This window comes from Scyliorhinus canicula, chromosome 4 (genome assembly GCF_902713615.1).
Source record: "Scyliorhinus canicula chromosome 4, sScyCan1.1, whole genome shotgun sequence".
Lineage (NCBI taxonomy): Eukaryota > Metazoa > Chordata > Chondrichthyes > Carcharhiniformes > Scyliorhinidae > Scyliorhinus > Scyliorhinus canicula.
In genome coordinates this window covers 83,370,047-83,382,754 of record NC_052149.1, presented here as the reverse complement: position 1 = coordinate 83,382,754, position 12,708 = coordinate 83,370,047, and the positions used below count along the sequence as shown (strand labels likewise).

Here is a 12,708-nt window from a genome sequence, read left to right as displayed (position 1 = left end):
ATGGCCATGATATTCCAATCCTCCTTAGACACGGGCATAGTGTCACAGGATAGGAGAATTGCAAATATTACACACTTGTTTAAGAAAATGCGCAACAGTAAACCAAGCAATTACATGCCGGTCAATTTAACCTTGGAGTGGGAAAGCTTTTAGAATTAATGATTTGAGACACAATTAACCTTTACTTGGACAAATGTGGATTAATTAAGGAAAATTGGCATGGATATCAGGGAAAATCATGTTTAACTGACCTAATTGAGTTTTTTAATGAGGTCACGGAGTGGTATGATGTGAGGATCATGCTGGAAGAGCTGCACATGAATTTTCAAAAGGCATTTGATAAAGTGCCACATAACAGGCTTGTCAGCAAAGTTGAAGCCCATGGAATAAAAGGGACGGTAGCAACATGGAAATGAAATCTGCTGAGTAACAGGGAAGGGAGTATTTTTATTTATTTTTTTAAAAATAAATTTTAGAGTACCCAATTATTTTTTCCAATTAAGGGACAATTTTGCGTGGCCAATCCACCTATCCTGCACATCTTTTGGGTTGTGGGGGCGAAACCCACGCAGACACGGGGAGAATGTGCAAACTCCACACAGACAGTGACCCAGGGCCGGGATTTGAACCCGGGCCCTCAGCGCCGTAGGCAGCAATGCTAACCACTGTGCCACCGTGCTGCCCCAGGGAAGGGAGTAATGGGGAACAGATGTTTTAGGACTGGAGGAGGTATATAGTGGGGCTCCCGAGGACTTTTTCTCTATTAACAGGTGTACAGGGAGAAATTTTAAAATTTGCAGATGACACAAAACTAAGAAGTAGCGTGAGCTATGCGGAGAATACTGATAAGCTTTAAGAGGACATTGACAGGCTGGTGGAATGGGAAAGCACACAATAGATGAAAATTAATGCAATGATGTCTGTCAGGAAGAATGAGGAGAAGCAATCATCTTCGGCGATCATGAGACCATAAGACAGAATTAGGCACTTGGCCCATCGAGTCTGCTCCGCCATTCAATCATGGCTGACATTTTTCTCATTCCCATTTTCCTGCCTTCTCCCCATAACCCCTGATCCTCTTATTAATCAAGAACCTATCTATCTCTGTCTCAAAGACACTCAGTGATTTGGACTCCACAGCCTTCTGTGACATAAAGTTCCATAGCTTCAGCACCCTCTAGCTGAAGAAATTCCTCCTCATCTCTGTTATGAAGGATCGTCCCTTTAGTCTGAGATTGTGTCCTCTGATTATAGTTTTTCCTACAAGTGGAAACATCTTCTCCATGTCCACTCTATCCAGACCTCTCAGTATCCTGTAAGTTTCAATAAGATCTCCCCTCATCCTTAAAACTCCCAGCGAGTACAGCTCCAGAGTCCTCAAACGTTCTAACAAGCTCTTCATTCTAGGGATCATTCTTATGAATCACCTCTGGACCCTTTCCAAGGCCAGCACATTCTTCCTTCGATACGGGGCTCAAAAATTCTCACAATTCTCCAAATGGGGTCTGACCAGAGCCTTATACTCTAGCCCTTTCAAGTGCTAACATTGCATTTGCCTTCCTAACTACGATTGAACCTGCGCATTAATCTTAAGAGAATCTTGAACAAGGACTCCCAAGTACCTTTGTGCTTCTGATTTCCGAAGCATTTACTGATTTAGAAAAGAGTCTATGCCTCCATTCCTCCTTGCAAAGTGCATAACATTCACTAATGAGCATGATTGTCCATCCAAGAAACTTGGTGTCACTGGTCACGGGTTCTGTGGGTCCTTGCGTGATTGATGAGCCCGATCCTAGAGCCGAATCTTCAATCACACCTCTGGCAGATGTTTCCAGGAGGTGGGATTGATCCTTGACTGCTGGCATTTCTTGGTCAGGATCCTTTTCCGCACCTCCTCTTCCCATTGGGTGTTCTCAAAGAATTATGATCCTGCAATCAGCAAATTTCTCCAGGTAGGTTTCTTTGAGCAAGGGTCCTCCAGGCATTGACACCAATGTTGCGTTTCTTGAGCTATGCCTTCAGAGTGTCTTTGAAGTGCTTCCTTTATCCTCATCTAGTTCAGATGCTATCACTGAGCTGGGCAAAGTAGATTTGCTTTTGCAATCGGGGCTCTGACATCCTAAGCATGTGGCGAACCCAGCAGAGTTGGTTTTGGATGGTCATGACCTTGAGGCTGATGCACTTGATATCTACAAGGGTGCTGATGCCAGTATGCCTGTCCTCCCAGCCAATATGGAGAATCTGTTTCAGACAGCATTAATGGTCCAGGGCCTTACGATGGTGTCTGTACGTAGTCCAGTTTTCTGAGCCATATAGAAGATTTGGGAAGATGGTTGCCTTGTATGTGAATCTTTGTATCAGCACCGATGTCACGGTTGTCGAACACTTTCCTCCTTCAACGTCTGAAGACAGTTCTTATGGATTGGATGCAAAGTTGAATCTCCCAATCTATGTTCGCCTTAGATGAAAGGTGGCTCCCAAGCAGGGGAAATGTTCCAAGTGTGGGAGGGTTTCTCCACTGATCTTGATGGAACAAGAGACCGGATCTTGCCCTGGGGTGGATTGGTAAAGGTCTAGAGTCTTCCTGAGGTTGAGGCTGAGACCGATTCTTCGGTTATGCTTCCTTAAAAGCGGCAAACATGGTTTGGAGATTCTCTTCAGAGAGCGGAGTTGGCATTGTCATCCACATACTGAAGTTCCAAGTGCAATGTCACTGTCGCTTTTGTTTTGGATTTCAACCGAATGAGATTGAAAATTTTCCTGTCCATCCTATAGACTATGTCCACTCTACTGGGGAGCTTGTGCTGGAAAATGGCAGAGCAATGACGTGTCCCTGTTGGACTCTAGTCTTGACCTCAAAGGTTACTGTCATATTTCCATTGTTGAAGACTGTCGCCAACATTTTTGTTGTGGAGGAGTTGAAGCATGCTGATGAATTACTCTGGACACCCAGCCTTTTACAGTGTTTTCCATAGCACTTCCTGGTTGACTGAGTCAAAAGCCTTGGTCAGATCGGTGAAGGCCATGTTGAATGGTTGATGTTGCTCCTGGCATTTCTCTGAAGTTGTTGAGCAGTGAAAATCATGTCTGTTGTTCCCTGGTTTGGTCAGAAGCTGGAAGGCTTTCCGAAAGGAATTCTTCAGAGACTGTGAGGAGGTGGCTAGCCAGGATTCAGGCGATGATCCCCCCCCCCCAGTGATGGAGAGTGGAGAGATTCCTCGATAGTTCCCAAAGTCCGCTTTGCTCCTTTTCTTGAAGATGGTGGTGATGGCTGCATCACTGAGGTTGGCAGGGATTTCTTCTCTAACCCAGACTTTCAGAAACAGCTGATGGAGATGATGGTGCTGTCTTCTCCAAGTTTGAAACTCTCTGCTGGAATCCCATCCACTCCTGTAGCTTTTCCATTCTTAGTGTGTTTAATGGCAGCTTTGACTTCATCCATGTTTGGTGGGAGTCCTAGATCATCATTGATAGGGGGTTGGGGGATTTTTTCTAAAAGGTCCTCATCTACGATTGTATCATGGGTTAGGGGTTCTTTGAAATGTTCTGTCCATCAAAGACGGATGTTTTCTCCATCTCTTAAAAGGGTTCCGTCCTTATTCCGCATCAGTTTGAGGCCTAGGGTGTTGGGTCCATATATTGCATTGGTGGCACTGAGGAAGCCCCAGATGTCATGCTTGTTGGCAAGGAGTTGCAACTCCATAGTTTCTCAGTCCACCATTAGTTCTTGATTTCCCTAGTTCATATTTGTATCTTCACTGTTGCTGTTTAATGTGTTCTTCTCTTTGCCATGCTGGTGATGCCATTTTGCCAGGCGTGGGGAGCTTTCCTCCTCTGGTCAATGAGATCTTGGGTGATGTGGCTGTTCTCGTCGAACCAGTCTTGACGTTTCCTGGTCTTGTAGTTGATGGTTTCCTCGAGCTGGAGATGATTGTTGTCTTTAGCTCTTTCCAGTTTTCCTCCATTTCATTAGAATGAATGCTTTGGAGATTTGGGTGAAACATTGTCGAAGGCTCACTTGCATGCTTGGCTCTTGAAGCTGCTCAACATTGATCTTACTTCTGAGCTGTTTCTTCATCTCCTGCTGCTTCTGGTGGAGTTTGATGCATGTAGAGGAGCAGATGAGCTGGTGGTCTGTCCAGCAGTCACCTGCACTGGGCATCAGGACATCCATTTTGTCTCTGGATCGGATGATAATGAAGTTGATCATGTGCCAGTGCTTTGATCATGGATGTCTCCAGGAAGTCTTGAAGTTGTTGTTTTGGTGGAACAGTGCGTTAGTGATTCCAAGCTGGTGTTTTATCTTGTATTCCCTAGGAATGTTAGAGAATATAGTGGCCAGTGTGGAGTAGAAGCCTACTTTTGACTCGTCATCAGCATCAAGGGTTGGGGCACAGGCACTCACGACCATTGCCTGCTGGTTCTTGGCAAGTTGTAGACGGAGAGTCGTGAGATGCTTATTGATGCCAACAGGGAGCTCCAAGAGTCAGTTCACAAGTTTGTTCTTTTTGTTGAATCCAATTCCATGCATCCTGGGCTTATCCTTCAGTTTTCCTCTCCAGAGGAACATAGAACATACTGTGCAGAAGGAGGCCATTCGGCCCATCGAGTCTGCACTGACCCATTTAAGCCCTCACTTCCACCCTATCCCCGTAACCCAATAACCCCTCCTAACCTTTTTTGGTCACTAAGGGCAATTTATCATGGCCAAACCACCTAAGCTGCACGTCTTTGCACTGTGGGAGGAAACCGGAGCACCCGGAGGAAACCCACGCAGACACTGGGAGAACGTGCAAACTCCGCACAGACAGTGACCCAGCGAGGAATCGAACCTGGGACCCTGGCGCTGTGAAGCCACAGTGCTATCCACTTGTGCTGCCCCTAAGTGATATTGCCCCAAAGGAAGGTGCAACATTGTCATCTTCCTTCGGCTGTTCTCTGCCTGCTGTTCAGACCTCTTGCAGGGCAGAGACATCAATATTGAAGTGCCTGTGTTCACGGACAGCAAGAGCAGTTTTCCATTCTGCCCATTATCCAGGGTCGTGCATTTCAGGCTTCGAAATTCAGTTTAACTTTGTTTTTCTGACCGCCGGTAGATGGACCAGCTGGGTACAGTTTTCCAGCCAGGTTGGAGATGGAGTAGGCTATTTTTAGGGCACCATTTTCGAGCTGCTCCCCATGCGGGGTGAGCAGAGTGGATCCTGAAGAGGGCTGTTCAGTCAGGAAGAAAGCTGCCGAAACAACTGAATGAAACTCCACTAACCATGTGCTGGTCCAAACCTAGGGACTTCCAGATCAATGATACTGTCCCCATCACCTCTCACTGATCGCCGTAGGACTTATTCTGTGTGTGTGTGTGTGTGGGGGGGGGGGGGGGGGGGGGGGGGGGTGGGGGGGGTTGTTTTCCTTCTAGGTAAACGCCTTGTGCGGGACTTCTTTTAAAGTAACAATGCTGTTCCACATCAGCAGACAGAAAATGCTTGACAGAAGGTAGGTCCAGTTCCAGGAGCAAGAGAACCTCGACGACTGGGGATCTTCAAACTGCTGCAGCCTGTGGATCTTTGAACTGCTGAAGCCTTCATCCACCATTGAGGCATTTGATATCACACGGGTATCTTCCACCTGATCTGCTGTTGAGGACTTGTTTTGGTTTGCGCTTTGTCTGTTTCCTCCCTACCCGCCCTTAACCGCCATGGGTTACCATGCCAGGAGTTAAAACTCCGACAGTAGCACTCTCAGCACAGCAGAATGCTCAAGCCTCCAGCACAGCAAGGTGGCTAGCCACAAAAAGGAGAAGCAATATGAAATAAAAGATACATTTCTATGGGAGATGCAGGGGTTGAATAACCTGGGGGTGTATGTGCACAAGTCTTAGAAGGTAGCAACGCAGATTGAGAAAGCAGTGAATAAAGCACATAGGTCCTTGGACTTAAACAATAGGGGCAAACAGTACAAAAGCAAGGATGTTATGGCAAACCTTTACAAAACATTGGTTTGACCTCAACTGGATAGTGTATCCAATTCTGGCCATCAGACTTTAGGAAGAATGGAAAGGCTTTAGAGAATGTAGAAACGTTCTCCAGAATAGTTCTAAAAATGAGGCTTCAGACAAATGCATAAAATTGAAATTCTAGGGCCGTACTCCATAGAATCATCTTCCATAGAATCTCCTTCCATAGAATCTCCTTGGATGAGAGGAAATTTTAGGACTGTCATTAGATTAGAGAAAACTGAGAGGAGATTTGATTGTGATGCTCAAAGTCATGAGAGATCTGGACAGAGTAGATTGGGAGAAACTGTTGGACAAGAACCAGAGGTCACCAATTAAAGGTAATTGGCAAAATAAACAGAAGAGTTATGAGGAAGAGCTTTTTCATGTGACCTGGAATGATCTGCCTGAGAGCGTTGAAGGCAGATTCAATCATGCCTTTCAAAAGTGAATTAGATAATTGTCTGAAGAGAAAAATGCTGCAGGACTACGGGGAAAAGACTGGGGAAGGGGACTGGGTGAGCTCCAATAGACAGCCAACCAAATAGCCTCCTTTTGTGCTGCTAAGACAATGGGCGGGAGTCTCCGCAATGGAGGCCGAGTGTTTGTGCCATCTGAACGCTGTCGTCACGACGGCGCGAAACGGGCGCGGGCACTACCCCACAGGGGGCCAGCATGGAGCCGGAGCAGGTCATGCCGCTCTAGCCTCCCTTCCCGGCGGCAACTGGGCACCACGCCAACCCGTGTATGCGCAATGGCGCCGTGCCAAATCACGCATGCGCGGGAGACTTCCTCAACGCGCCTGCCCCGACGCAACATGGCGTGGGGGTTCAGGGGCCGGCCGCGTAACAAAATAGGGCCGTGGCTGGAGAAGCCTGCCCGCCAATTGGTGGGCCCCGATTGCGGGCCAGACCCCGTCGGAGGCCCCCCCCCCCTCCACAGGCCGCCCCCGACCCTGCGCGCAGAGTTCCTGCCGGCTGCGAGCAGGTGTAGACTGCGCCGGTGGGACTCTGCTGTTTGCGCAAGGTCGATCAAGGCCGGAGAATCGGCGGCCCGGCCGTGGACAGTGGCCTGTGACCGGCGCCGTGCCAGACGCGCTGGCACAAATGGCACCGATTCTCCGCTCCTCGGAGAATCGCGTGCCGGTTTCGGGGCGGCGTAGCGCAGTGGCGGAGATTCTCCGGCCCGGCGCGGGGCTCGGAGAATCCCGCCCTATGTATCTGCACCCTGGTCCCCAAAGATAATTAAGCAAAATTATTCATCCATCATCATATCACCAGTATTCACCTCTGCCCTGCTCCTTCCTCCTTCATCTCTAGACCCATTATGGAGTCTTTGATCATCTCTAGTCTATACTTATCCCTTTACAATCACCTATTATATCTAGATATTTATCCAGCTTCTCATTGAGGAAGTTAATTAACTCAGTCTGAACTGCTCAACTGGGAGTCCTCTGTCCTTAAAGGAATATATCTTTCAATCTCTGGTCATAATACCGGTTCAATTATTTTACTCCCTTTTTCCTACGGTTACATCCAGACCATCAACATCTCTCAGCTTTTTAAATCAATCTTCATTTATCTACTGGGGGAAAAAAAAGTAACCTGCGGACGTGCCTCCTGATAACTTGGAGCTTGAAATCCCAGAGAATTGTTGGTTGCTCTACTTTGAACCTTCTCCAGTGTGTGACAGAGCCAGAGTTTGCTGCAAAAGTAACCATGTCTTAACAATGCATGCCACTATTAATCTGCAAACCTTGTGGCAAGGAAATGATGCCATGTATATTGCCAATCACCACATGTTTCTGGCTCATTTGTGCCACTCTGTTGCTGGCCTCACCTGCTTGTGATTTCCAGTAAGTTACTGCTTTTACACATAATTGGCCCATCAAGCTCACTTATAGGAAGTTAAGTCTAATAATTATGTTTTGTTGTTAATATGATATATTGTTAATGATTGAAAATCAACCTCTTGCCCAGAAAGAGAACAATTGAAAGTATTGAGTGTCATTCCTTCAGCATGTGAATTGTGGCTGGAAACTGAATATTTGAGATATGTGCTCCCATGCCCACATGTCTGTTCTTGGCCTGCTGCAATGTTCCAGTGAAGCTCAACGTAAACTGGAGGAACAACATCTCATCTTCCAGTTAGGCACGCTACAGCCTTCCGGTCTGAACATCGAATTCAACAACTTCAGATGATTAGCTCTACCCCATCTCGATCCATTTGTTTTCATCCCATTTCATTTTAACTGTCTTTTACAATTTCTTTCTTTCTTGTCTTTCTTAATATATGTTTAACCCTCCCCCCTTCTTTTCCACCTATACTTACCGTTTCTCCTCTTTGCTCCCCCCTTCCCCTCCCCCCCACATCTACAGTTCACCCTCTGATGTTAGTTTCTCTGCTGTTTGGCCTTTCACATCTTTTGTTCTCCCTGGGGACTGCCATTAGCACTCTTTACCCTGGGTTTCTGTGGCAATTAGCACCCGGTTTCCCTGGGTTTCTGTGCCTATGACTCATCTTTCATTCTCAGTCCACAGTATAAATATTTCCCACTTTCTCTGTCTGTTAGCTTTGACAAAGAGTCATCGGACTCGAAACGTTAGCTGTTTACTCTCCCTACAGATGCTGCCTGACCTGCTGGGATTTTCCTGCATTTTCTCTTTCGTAGGTGAATATTTGTTCCTGGTTTTTCTTTCTGTCTGTGTGTGTGTGTGTGTGTGTGTGTGTGTGTCTCTTTCTCACTTCTCTCTCTCTCTCACTTCTCTCTCTCTCTCACTTCTTTCTCTGCCAGTTCTCTCTCTGCCAGTTCTCTCTCACTTTTCTCTTCCAATCTCTCACTTCTCTCTCTCCCACTTCTCTCTCACTTTTCTCTCTCCCACCCTTCTCTCTCTCTCTCACTTTTCTCTCTCCCACTCTTTTCTCTCTCCCACTCTTTTCTCTCTCCCACTCTTTTCTCTCTCCCACTCTTCTCTCTCTCCCCGGGGCCAGATTGCCTCGCGTGCCCCCGAGGACCCCAAAGGCCAGCCGCGGAGCTGGGTCCCGCCGGTAGGGACCTACCTTGATTTACGCCGGCGGTACCCGGTAAAAACAGGCGGGGACTCGGCCCATCGCGGGCCGGAGAATCACCGGAGGGGGACCACTGCCAGCGGCCGCTGACAGGTGCCGCGCGATTCCCGCCCCCGCCAAAACCCCAGTGCCGGAGAATTCGGCAGCCAGCGGGGGCGGGATTCACGCCCAGGGAAGGAACAGTGATATAGGAACAGGATGGTGTGCAGCTTGGAGGGGAACTAGCAGGTGATGGTCATTATAGTATGGTTAGCATAGTTAGTTTTGCTGGTCATGGACTTCAAGAAGCAAAGTACTGTACACACCCCTGTCGCCATCAATGGGGTCAAGGTGGAGATGGTTAACAGCTTCAAATTCCTCGGGGTGCACATCACCAAAAATTTGTTCTGGTCCACCCACATCAACGCTACCACCAAGAAAGCACAACAGTGCCTATACTTCCTCACGAAACTAAGGAAATTCAGCATGTCCACATTAAGTCTTACCAGCTTTTACAGATGCACCATAGAAAGCATCCTATCTGGCTGCATCACAGCCTGGTATGGCAACTGCTCGGCCCAAGACAGCAAGAAACTTCAGGGAGTCGTGAACACAGCCCAGCCCATCATACAAACCTGGGGCTGGTTTAGCTCAGTGGGATAAACAGCTGATTTGTGATGCAGAACAAGGCCAGAGGCACAGGTTCAATTCCCGTACCAGCTGAGAATTCTGAATTCTCCCTCTGTGTACCCGAACAGACGCCGGAACGTGGTGACTAGGGTTTTTTCGTAGTAACTCCATTGCAATGCTAATGTAAGCCTACTTATGACAATAAAGGTTATTTATTTATTTATCTATTTATTTAGTTAGTTAGTTAGTTAGTTAGTTATTTATTTATTAACTGCCTCCCATCCATTGATTCCATCTACACCTCCCGCTGCCTGGGGAAAGCGGGCAGCATAATCAAAGACCCCTCCCACCGGCTTACTCACTCTTCCAACTTCTTCCATTGGATAGGAGGCACAAAAGTCTGAGAACAGACACAAACAGACTCAAAAAGAGCTTCTTCCCCGCTGATAGCAGATTCCTTTTTTTAAAAAAGTATTTTTATTAAGGTTTTGCAGAATTTTTCATAATAAAACAATAGTAACCATAATAACAAAACAAACTAGAGTGAACATTAACACAGTGCAAAAAGACATTATCCTATGTGACCCAATCTTCCCACACCATCCCAATGAAGCACTCACCCCCCACCCACCATCCCCAACGGATTGCTGCTGACATTTTAATTTTCCCCGAGAAAGTCGACAAACGGCTGCCACCTCCGAGAGAACCCTAGCGTAGACACTCTGAAGACAAACTTTATTTTCTCGAGGCTGAGAAACCCAGCCATGTCACTAACCCACGTCTCTACACTCGGTGCTTCGAGTCCCTCCACATTAATAAAATCCATCTCCGGGCTACTAGGGAGGCAAAGGCCAAGACGTCGGCCTCTTTCGCCCCCTGAACGCCCGGGTCTTCTGACACTCCAAAGGTCGCTATCTCTGGACTCGGCACCACCTGTGTGTTAAGCACCTTGGACATTCCCCTCGCGAACCCTTGCCAGAACACTCTAAGCTCCGGGCATGCCCGAAACATGTGGACATGGTTTGTCGGGCTGCCCTTGCACCTCATACAACTGCCTTCTACCCCAAAAAACTTGCTAATTCTCGCTGCCGTCATGTGTGCCTGGTGGACCACCTTAAATTGAATTAGACTGAGCCTGGCACATGATGAGGAGGAATTAACCCTGCCCAGGACCTCTGCCCACAGACCCGCTTCCAACTCCTCACCTAGCTCCTCCTCCCACATGCCCTTGAGCTCCTCCACCGGGGTTTCCTCCGCCTCCTGTAGTTCGTGGTAGATATCCGACACCCTCCCTTCCCCCAGCCAGGTGCCGGAGACCACCTTGTCCTGTATCCTCCGTGGCGGCAGCGTTGGAACGGCCACTACCTGTTTTTTCAGGAAGGCTCGTACTTGCAGATATTTAAAGGCATTTCCTGGCGGCAGATTAAATTTGTCCTCTAGTGCCTTCGAACTGGGAAAGCTTCCGTCTATGAACAGATCTCACATCCTTCTGATGTCTTCCCTCTGCCAGCTCTAGAACCCACCATTCATCCTACCTGGGACAAACCTGTGGTTGTTGCACACCGGGGTCTAGACTGACGCTCCCTCCACCTTCTTGTACCTCCTCTACTGACCCCAGATCCGCAGTGTCGCCACCACCACCGGACCTGTGGAGTAACGGGTCGGCGAGAACGGCAAAGGAGCCGTTATCAAAGCTCCCAGACTAGTACCTTTACACGACGCCGCCTCCCGCAACCCCCCCCAACCCATTACCCACTTCCTAATCATAGCTATATTGGCCGCCCAGTAGTAGTTGCAAAGGTTCGGCAGCGCCAACACCCCCCCCCACTGCTCTCCAACAGCGATCTCCTTACTCGTCCACACAAAGCCTGTGATGATCCTACTCACCCGCTTAAAAAATGCCTTGGGGATGAAGATGGGGAGGCACTGAAAGACAAACACAAATCTGGGGAGGACTTTCATTTTCACGGTCTGCACCCTCCCTGCCAGTGACAGCGGGAGCATGTCCCACCTTTTAAAGTCCCCTTCCATTTGCTCCACCAACCGGGTCAGGTTGAGCCTGTGCAGGGCATCCCATTTCCTGGCCACCTGTATACCCAGGTAATGAAAACTTTTCTCTACCATCCTGAGCGGCAGCTCTTTCAGTCTCTCCTCCTGCCCCTTGGCCTGGATCACAAACAACTCACTCTTTCCCATGTTCAGTTTGTACACTGAAACTACCAAAATCCCTCAGGATCCGCAGAACCTCCCCCAACCCCTCCACAGGGTCCGAAATGTACAGGAGCAAATCATCCGCGTATAGCGAAACCCGATGTTCCACCTCCCCCTCCCCCCCCCCCAAACCAGCCCCCGCCAGTTCCTCGAGGCTCTCAGCGCCATAGCTAGTGGTTCTATAGCTAAGGCAAATAGTAACGGGGAGAGGGGACACCCCTGCCTCGTTCCCTGGTTAAGCTTGAAGTACCCCGACCTCAGCCGGTTTGTACATACACTTGCTACAGGCGCCTAATACAGCAATTTCACCCAGCCAATAAAGCCCTCACCAAACCCGAACCTCCCCAGCGTTTATCACAGGTACTCCCACTCCACCCAGCCAAAGACTTTCTCTGCATCCATCGCTGTTACCACCTCCGCCTCCCCTCCCTCTGAGGGCATCATAATAATATTTAAAAGTCTCCAGACATTGGTATTGAGTTGTCTGCCTTTAACAAACCCAGTCTGGTCTTCCTCTATCACCCCTGGGACGTAATTCTTGTGGCCAGAATCTGAGCTAGCAACTTGGCATCCATGTTTAAAAGCAAAATCGGCCTGTATGACCCGCAATGTTCTGGGTCCTTCCCTCGTTTAAGAATGAGTGAGATCAAGGCCTGTGACATTGTTGGGGGGAGGGTTCCTTTCTCTCTAGCCTCATTGAAGGTCCTCATCAGGAGTGGGCTCAATATTTCCAAAAATGTCTTATAGAATTCTACCTGGTAACAATCCGGCCCCGGTGCTTTACCCGATTGCATGCCCTCTATACCCTTGTCAATCTGCTCCAATTCAAT

General features: G+C 48.3%; 1 protein-coding gene across 2 annotated transcripts in view; it reads left to right on the top strand.

Moving 5' to 3' along the window:
* Window positions 1-12,708, top strand: part of hmcn1 (hemicentin 1) — a 677,622-nt gene that overhangs the window by 424,559 nt on the left and 240,355 nt on the right. The gene's annotated exons all lie outside the window — the stretch shown is intronic.